Below are 9,750 nucleotides of genomic sequence, written 5' to 3' on the forward strand. Positions count from 1 at the left end.
GCCACCCCCCTCCACATCCTCCCTCCACCATTCAACTCGGCACCCACACAACAGCCGTGCTTTCCCCCAGACTCCGGCAAGGGCACACTCGCACTCGAGATGTTGCCGCGCAGGGACTTTTATTAAATTCGACCTACGCCATGCCATGAATATGCGAGCGCTGCCAGTGCTCACGTTCTCATCCTTATGCCCAACCTCGTCCTGTTCCAGTTCCCATTCCTGTTCCTACTTATGCTTCAGCCGCCCTCGCGACAGTTTTCGTATTGTATTTTTTAATATGTTTGTCTGTCTGTCCGACTGTCTGTCGCCAGGCACAAATAATCGTGTACACCATTAATCCTTATTTCACGGCATTGTTCCCATTCCCATTCCCGTTCCCCATGCCGTGCTTCTGCTCCTGCTCCTGCTCCTGGCGGAAGCTTCACCCTCCGTGCCGCACAAGTGGCATGTAAGCGATTATCGCCCAGATAAATGTATGAAGGAGAAAAACAATAAATGTAAAAATAAATAAAAGGGTGTCAATGACTTTTGATAATAGAAATGATAGTCCAAAAAATACTGGCACAATATTTGCCGATGCACTGCACAAAATTGGCCAATTGTATTCAAATGCGAAATAAACAGATGCAGTCGATCAAAATCCAACATTGCTTACTAAAATTGAATTCAAAATAAATTATTTTGCTGAAATTACATTATATATATATTTTTTTAGTTTAAAAAGGGTTTTGAGCTAATATGAATGATATATCATTGCAAAATCGCACAATATTTTTGTCAACAACCTTTTTTAACCCATCGATTTGAATGCCAATTGTTAGTCGGGATCCGTACAAATTCAAAAAGTTATAACATTTCAAAATCAGACAATATTTACCTGAGATATTCAAAAATAATCATCAAAATTTTTGGATTTTCACTTTTTTAATGCCAATCGATTAAGCTGATCCTTGCGAGTCCAAAATGGTATAAAATTACAAAATCGGACTTCATTTGGCCGAGATCTTTCAAAAAATCATCAAAAAAGGTTGACCTTACGTAGAAATCGCATTTTGACGATTTACCCGAGATATTAAAAGGTGCTTATAGCTTTATGTTAGATCTCTGATATAATATTAATTTTATTTGACATAAGACGCTTCAAATCTCAGTTCCGTAATCTTCCGACCCTCGTTTAATGCTTAAAACCCAACGCCTGGGCCCGATCATAAAACTTAAAGATTTCTATCTTAATGCATGGAAATATTTGAAATTAATGTAAAAGTAACCATTTAACTAATTTAAAATTTGAATATTTCTTATATTGTTATGGGAACGCAACTCACACACAATTTATATACTTATGCATTATCAGTCCAGTATCTTTTATAGATTTAATAAAAAGGCAAGTTTGACTTTGAAATTTCAGCTATTTCATAGTAAAACACAGATGTGGGTGCTTTTTAACCATTTGAGTAATATCATATCTAAAGCTGAAGTATTTTTCTGTCAGTGTAGATGAAATCTCGTGGCAAGAAACCAATAAAGTCCAACGACAGCTTTTAGCAATCACAAAACGATTTGAAATACACGCACAGCCAACCAACCAACCAACCAAGCAACAACCAACAACCCCCTGTCACCCGGCCCTTGTCAGCCAAATCATCAATGTCTTGGTCCTTGGTTCTGGCCACGGCGCCCTCTTTAATAGTTGCGCACGCTTTCCGCTTGGCCTAATTGCCGGATCAGCAGCATCAAGATGCTGATGCTGATGCTGATGCTGAACCCGATGATGAAGTTGATGACAATGATAATGGTGATGGTTCTGGTCCTGCACGGAATGTTGGACTTTTCGACATATACAAATTTCGGGGGGGGCACTGCGCAAAATGAAAAATGACAACATTGCCAGGGTCGACTGACGACCGCACGCATTTTCCGGGCCCGGAATAGAGGGGAGCCTGACTTTGACTGGGTGCGTGATCCCTTTTGCATCCTTTTGATGCTGAGGGTGCGAAACGTTTGAATGCGAAATTAAATGATAAAAGATAGCAAGGACACACGCACACAAAGCGTATGTTTCGCCCCTGACGGGCGTGGCGGGGGGCGGGGGGCGGGCCCGCCCTTCATTTACGCGCCGCGCCGTCAACGTTGAAGGTCGAGCACCTGTTTTATTAAAAAGCAAATAAGCGAATTGTGCGCTCCATGAACGATGTGCCAGGACGCCGCAGACAGCGGCAGCCGGGGCATTCTTAATGGTCGGGTGGTGGTGGTGGTGGTGTTGTCCGTGGTGGTGGATCTGAATGTGACGGCCAGCTGGGCAGGGCGCGGCACAGCAACAACAACAACAACAACAACAACAACAACAACAACGACAAGAGGAACAATAACACTTCGCGTATATATTAGGGCTCATGGACTCATGACTGTCAAGTGGTTGGCGTAGCATAATAATTGTGCATATTTGGCTTTTTAATAAAATCTAATCGTCATGGCATCAAGGGGGCGACAGGGAGTGGAACGCGGAGGTGGGTGCGGTAGCTTGGGCATAATATTGGGCTTAGTCCACCGAAATGAGTGTGTGCGATTGCTCTGGCCATTAGCGGCCCATGGGCAATGAAATTTTAATTAAATTTGCCATACACTTTCGGGTTGGAGATATCGGCATACACTTTCTGCTGACCCCGGCCAAGTGCAGCTATGATGCAAGCCTAGCAAATGCTGTGCAATGCGAATGGGCCATACTTGAGGCTAATAACGCATATCAACCGCAAACGGCTCAATGAGCGGGCACAAGCCAATTGGATGCGATTGCGACGACGGGTTATGGCCCCTCGATGTCCCGCACAGCTCCGCGGAATGGCTACCGAGCGGTGCGACTGCGACTCCGACTGCGACTGGCTTTGGCTTCTGCGAAGCGGACAAGTAAGGAGCTGGATGGGGGAGAAAAAAAAAAAAACCCAAGCAAATGCCGAACATGAAATTTTTCGAAATTAATTTCTGTTTCTCTTATCGCGCTGGCCACATTGGGACGCTTCGAGTCCAATTCCAGGTCCGAGCCCACAAACCGAACGACCGGATACTGCGCTAAACGTGATGATGCATTTAAGATTCTTCCGATTGGTCATTATTGCCTGGCATTTAATGCTGCTCCGCTGACGGCGCTTTTGATTGATCTACTCATTGACGTTGTTCCCCGCAGATGACAGAAAATCATCATAAGACCATGAACAGGCAAGGGGAGCGGGGAGCAGCGGGAGCAGCAGTTGGCCAACTGGAGGCCGGAGGCCTGGCAGATGACAGCGCCCCGATAAGCGAAGGGACTGCAACCCAGCTCTGGTGTTGGCGAAATGAAAGATGATTCAAGGTTTCGTGCCATATACAAGAATTCAATGGAGCACATTAAAGACCATAGAATCATTTCTATATTTGTCCCAAAAAATGTACTCGGCAAAATATAATATACTATATATAATTAAGGCTAAGGACGTCAGCTTCTCAGAATAAAAGCATTGGAAAATTAAATGACAAATTGTTGAAATAATTGCTTAAAGTTAATATCATAATTAAGAAAAGTTATTGTTATATTAGCCTATATACATATTGTAATTCTGTTAAAAAGTAAATTGTTTTTATTGTTTGAAATATACGTATCTTACTTAATCCGAAATTGAGAAAAATAACATCTCAACAATATAAATTCCATTCCAATTTTTGAAAGAGCGAGAAAATAAAATATAAGCAGAGCGAGAGAAAGAGAGAGAGCGAGAGAGAAAGAAAGAGAGCTGGCATTCCATTGTTCATTGAAAACATGTATAAATATTTTCAACAAGTCTTTGATAAATAATACAAATAACTGATCAATTAAATTCGATCCACGTAGTATATAATTGCTGAGAGAAGCTACTTAGCTTTTAGTTTATAGATTAAAGTAAACTAAAAGCTAAGTAGAGCATCGAAAGTGGAAAAAGGGGTATATATTATATATAAGGGGTATTTGTCCGCCTGTTTGCACGTGCTTTGCTCGGAATCTATACAAGCTACATGAAATTGATTGAAATTTGATAAGGAGTTTATAATTTGTTCTTCAATATCTTCAATATCGATGTTTTCACGTGATATTGATATAATATGATCGAGATCTATCACCCTCTTTAAATATTCCCATCATATACAAAACTTGCACCTTTTTCTTTCCATCTAAACTTTTAAACTATATATTCACTTTCCTTGGGAATTTGTTCGCCGGTTAGCTATACTTTTAACTAAACTATCCTACATGCCAAAATTAAAACAAGAGCTAGATACTTCAAATTTGGTGTGCAGGTTCCTGTGTATACAGTATTTGATTGTTTCACTCTTTGAAGAGCTCACCCATTTCTTCTGAAGTTGAAAGGTCGAGGCTTGTGCCTTGGTATGTGCACACTTTTAGAACCTATATTTGAGACTTGAAAATCTCATAAGGATCGTACTCCGAAGTAAAAGAAGAATATATATTGCCTATATAGAGGGTATGCGAAGCACAGTCGCTGCAATATATGAGTTGGTTTTAATTGGGAATGTATAAAAGAAGGCTTGAATTTTCGATATGTTTGGAAGCATTTTGTTGAACAACTCACTTTTAGTTAACATGACATCTTTTTGAAAAAGTGGCCCGATCATTGATTGACTGACAGCTCGGAGACTTATTTGCATAGAAAATTAACGACGGACAGCCGGGCGTGGCATGCTTCCGGGCTAAAATTATAATGCCCTCTGCTAGAGCTTAACAAGCTATATAGAAGGTGAGTTATTTACTGGCAAGTATTCAGAGTAGTAAAAGTAGAGCTCGAAAAGAGATAAATGATTCATTTCGGGAAAATTGCAATTTACTTTGCTTAACATTTTGGATCGTAGAAAAGCTCTTGACTTTCACTTTGGCCTGCGCCCACGTGGATACGGATCGAACTATGGGCCATTAGTATTAGTTGCCCCTGTCACACGGTCATCCTCATCGTCATCGACAACGACGTCTCAAACGTCAATCGTGGCAAGACGGCGGGGCGAGGCCCAAAAGCAACAAACACACCGTGTTGCATGCCCGCGCGTACACGGGAGGCATGCAACTGCGTCCCTGCCCCAGTCTCAGTCCCAGCTCAACTGCTCTGCAACTGCAGCGATGGGAACAACAACAAACCGTCCATGACTAAAAAGTTTCTCAAGCCTCTCATTGGGATCGTGCGTCATGTGTGTGCGTCTGCATGTGTGTGCGTCTGTGTGTGTGTGCGTGTGCAAATACATATATGGGCTATAAATGTGTATTTGTGAATTTTGTGTAGTTGCCGTCATCATGAAACAAATTTGGTTGCTACTCGTTTGCTGCTTGCTGGCTTCGAATGCTCGATCGACGAATCGCATGGTGGAGTATGATGGAGTGGAGGCGGCTTGGGGTGGGGCGGGGTCATTTGTGTGCTGGTAACAACTGCATTCGACTTGAGCTGAAAACGCAACGTTGCCAGCGAGCAAAACAAAAACGACTTGAAAGCATTTTGCAGTTGAGCCGCCGCCGTTGCCGCCGCTTCGTGGACTTCATCATCTTTGGGCCGAGGTTGTGGGTCTGCGGGCCAGGCCGAGACGCGAAAGCGGACGCAGTCGCAGTCGCAGTCGCTGGCAATTTAATGCTGACGAGCGTCGGCCGTTTGTTTGGCCATTTGCCGACGCAGATAAGAAATTTGCGATTGCTGCCGCAGCGACGACCAATTGGGAAAACTAGAAAAGCAACAATTTGATTATCCGGCCGTAGCCGGCTTCATTTCCAGGTATTGTAAGCGCATGCCTTATCAGTGTCTGAAACCGGCAATGGGACTCGGCAGTCGGGAGTCGGGAGTCGGGAGTCGGGACACGAGACTGGCCATGACGAGCACAAAAGCGATCGTGTTCGATATCGAAAACTGCGCTTAGAATTTCGTCCTGCTGCGATTGCCCATCGGAGCTGCTGCTGCTGCTGTTGCTGTTGGCCGTGTTGGGCTTTGTCTTTGCCAGTGCCGCCGAGAACAAATGGTTGTCCGACCAACTGGGCCCCGTGCTGGACCAGGGCCAGCGAGCTCCAGGGTAGGGGAACGGTGGCAGCAAAAACGCACAGAATATCAAGTCAAAGCGAAGACTGCAAAACAGAAGCACGCGCGGAATGTGAAAAGTTGGTTCCCATGACTCCATGGACGAGCCGCTGTTCAAAGACACCGAAATTCGTCGTCGTTCGTGGGTTTGTCGTTTGGTCTGTCGTTTTGTATTGTTTCTTGTTGTTGCTGCCAGTCGGAGTCGGAGTCGCAGTCGGAATCGGAGGCTGCTGCTCCCGGTCTCTCTGCTGCCTCTCTCGCCTCTGCTCTCCCAGCTGGGGGCAGCTCGCAGTTGTTGCTTTATTTTGCAGCGTTTATCAGCGATTTGGAAGCATTCAACATGCTGTTGAAAAACATAAAAACATATTGAAACATTTCGCATTGCGATAGAAAGATGCGCTGCATCATAAGGTGGAGGATGAGGACGAGGACGAGCACAAGGAGCTCTGCCCAAATAGGTGCCGCAGTCGACGCGTGTTGATGCCACATCTTGATGGGCGTTCATATTTCCCGGATACTCGCAATACAATTTGCAACTCTTGCACTTTCATAGCATACTTTTGAGCGCGCGACTTTCACGCCCCTATTTATCCTTGTACACACACACACACTCTGTGTGTATTGGCCAAGTCATTCGCGATTACCTCAAAGTAAACATCTCGAAAACATTTTCATTACGTCAATTTGTCGTCGTCATCTTGGAGTCGTTCTGGCTGCTTCTTTGGTTCGTTGATTCGCCGGCTCGATGGCTGCCTGATTACGCCTCCTGGGCTCTCCATCTCTATTCATTACTTGGCGCTGCGCAAGATTTGGCCAGGTCTGGGGTTGGCAGCGTGCGCACGCGGCATCCCAGCGGGTAATGAGCCCAAAGTTGCGCCCGCTCCCATGGCAATGGAGATGGCAGTTCATCAAATGGTTCGCCCTCCGCCGCTCGATTTTTATTTAATTTGTGTTCCATTGAAAGCTTATCGAAGCATCTTGAGCACTTCCTCAACCGTTGAGACCGCGCATGACCTTGCGAGCAGTGGGAGAATTGGGTGAACATAAATGGTCCGAGCACTGGGATAGACAATCCAATAGGACAGCTTGCGTATTCTTGTTATTTACAATTACAATTGCAATTAACAAATGATTTTTGTAAGAGTTCGGTTTTCATTGAAGCACTTAATATATATTTAACCTATTTTTATGTGGATCTGGATGGGAAGTGTTACTCATAAGGAAGTGTTACTTTCATTAGAAGTCATTTTATTAAATAGCTCTTGCTACAATAATGCGACTAATCTTACTGGGAAATCAGGTTCACGAATCATTGGAACCACCTTGATATAAATGAATCTATTCATATCCATCTCTGGGGATGCAATCCCTAATCCCTGTTGTTGAGTTGCCTAACATGGCCTAACACATTCAAAACTTGTCTACCCAAAGATATATTATATGTATATTATACTAAATTATATCATATTAAATTTGCAAAATTTTGAAATACATTTTGTTGTCCATAGTTTCAAAAGCAGCACAATTTATATATTTATGCGTCAAATCAGTAAATTCTGTGATCGGGCCTTGATATTTCCAATTACGATATGATTTTTTATTAATGGCAGGGCTATAACTAGGCTTGATCCCATGCATCTTATTCAATTTAAAACTAACCACATGAAATTAAATAATAAAATGCTCTTTTAGAAATTATTACTTAAGGCTTGGATTTTATGGACTATTTTGAGCTGGCTGCTCAATCTGGAGATCTGCTGCGAAATGGGCGGCAGTTGGATTTCTTTATGTTCACATTTGCTTAAGTATATTCTAGTTGCGGAAAACCTTTTACAGCAAGTCTATTAACAAAACAATCTAGGCTTACGGCATCCAACTATGGGGAACTGCCAGCCGAAGTAATCGAAGACTGATCCAAACGTTTGAAAACAAGGCACGACACGTTGTCTCCAATGCATATATCTACCACGATAATGCTTCCATCCGCAGCGTTCTGAAGTTCTCATGGGTCAGTGATGAGATCGCCAAAAGCAGCAGTAGATATTTGAGAAGGATCCACCGACAACCCAGCTATTGGCCCGGAGTAGCCGGCTAGGAGATGGACAACCTGCCGCTACAATATTTGGATATCGATCCTTATCGATCGCTTGGAAACGGAGCAAGCTATCGATTATCTGCGCATGAACTAGCAGGACCTACGTTCCTATATGAATGAGTTCATACATACGGACAGACGGATAGACGTACGGACAGACCGACGGACATGACTAGATATGCCTGTTACATACATTTGCACAAATTATACCCTTTTTGCCCATTTTTTCAAACACGTTAGTTTACGCACCTTTGCGCCGTTTCTTCTCTTCTCCGCACACTCTGTATTTGAAATACATACTTGATTAGTTTCGTTGTTTTATATCATGTCTTTATTTAATTTTTAGGGCCCAAATATGGCTATGGGTAGGTTTTGTAGGTGGACCCTCAACTTCTAGAGGTGGATTTTGCAAATTAATTGCCGATCGAATGTATCAACAGCACAAATATTGCTTCTCATAATCTATTGGGGAAACATGTCTTAAGTGAATTTTCATAAAGATCTCGAAGCTATTCGGATGGGTCTTCCAAAACCCTAGCTTATCGGTCACTTACTCTACATAAACTAACCTTACAATCTGTCAGTCAATCAGTCAGTCAGTCAGTCAATCAGTCAGGACAAAGTTTAAGCCTCAATGGTGTTTATTTATGTGTATATGGGAGGGAACATATGGTTCTTCTTGTCAAGCTCGGATATCATTATTTAGTGTGGCAAGGACTATTTGATGACATGAATTTTAAATTGAAATTTTAAACAGCTGCTCGAACGCATACAAATGTAAGAAATATAGCGTCATACATGCATAACTTTCATTCATATGGGCATATATATGTGCACATGCATGTATGTGTGGCGGGATATGAAACCAAATGAGTGTCAACAGCGGGTGTTCTTGTTATTGTTGTTGTTGTTGCTGCTGATGCTACTGCCTTAAAAATGCAAATCAAGTTTCAAATATTTGAACAATAATATTTGTGGAATGCCACGAAATGCCTGAGGAAACCCAAGCCGAAGGCGGCAGCATATTTAAAATGTCGCGTGCCGTTAACTCCAAAATGCCAAATGCCGACTCGCATACATTCTAATTAATAGTGCGAGCAGGAATGGGAATGGGAGTGAGAATGGTAACCCGATGTTGCGGGCCAAATGAAAGGCCAGGCTGCCGCATTAGAAAGCAGCCTGGCGAGACCCGGCCAGACGCAGATGACAATGATGAGGCAACGGGTTTCGATAGGCGGCGATGTCAAATTAATGCATTATGCAAACACAGTGTATGTGCTCCAGGTTTGCCAACTCCAAGGCATTTCCGTCGCTCCACTGGTCACTTAGACGCATCCGTCGTTCCTTATCAGCGGCATTCGAACACGGCTACCGGCTGAACCAGCTACCAGCAGCCGCTTGAGTGCCTGGCCGCAGCTCGTTCTCGTTCTCGTTCCCATACCCATAACCATACTCCATGCCCCTTCCCATTGCCGTTCTCAGGCAACGTTTGGGCGCTGATTTAGCCGGCCACCGGGCGCGTCCTGCTATCGACGACACATTGACAGGACATTATCGGCACACTTGTAAGCGGCTTATCTT

The sequence above is a fragment of the Drosophila novamexicana genome, unplaced genomic scaffold (assembly GCF_003285875.2).
Source record: "Drosophila novamexicana strain 15010-1031.04,08,12 unplaced genomic scaffold, DnovRS2.1 tig00000008-arrow-pilon, whole genome shotgun sequence".
Classification (NCBI taxonomy): domain Eukaryota; kingdom Metazoa; phylum Arthropoda; class Insecta; order Diptera; family Drosophilidae; genus Drosophila; species Drosophila novamexicana.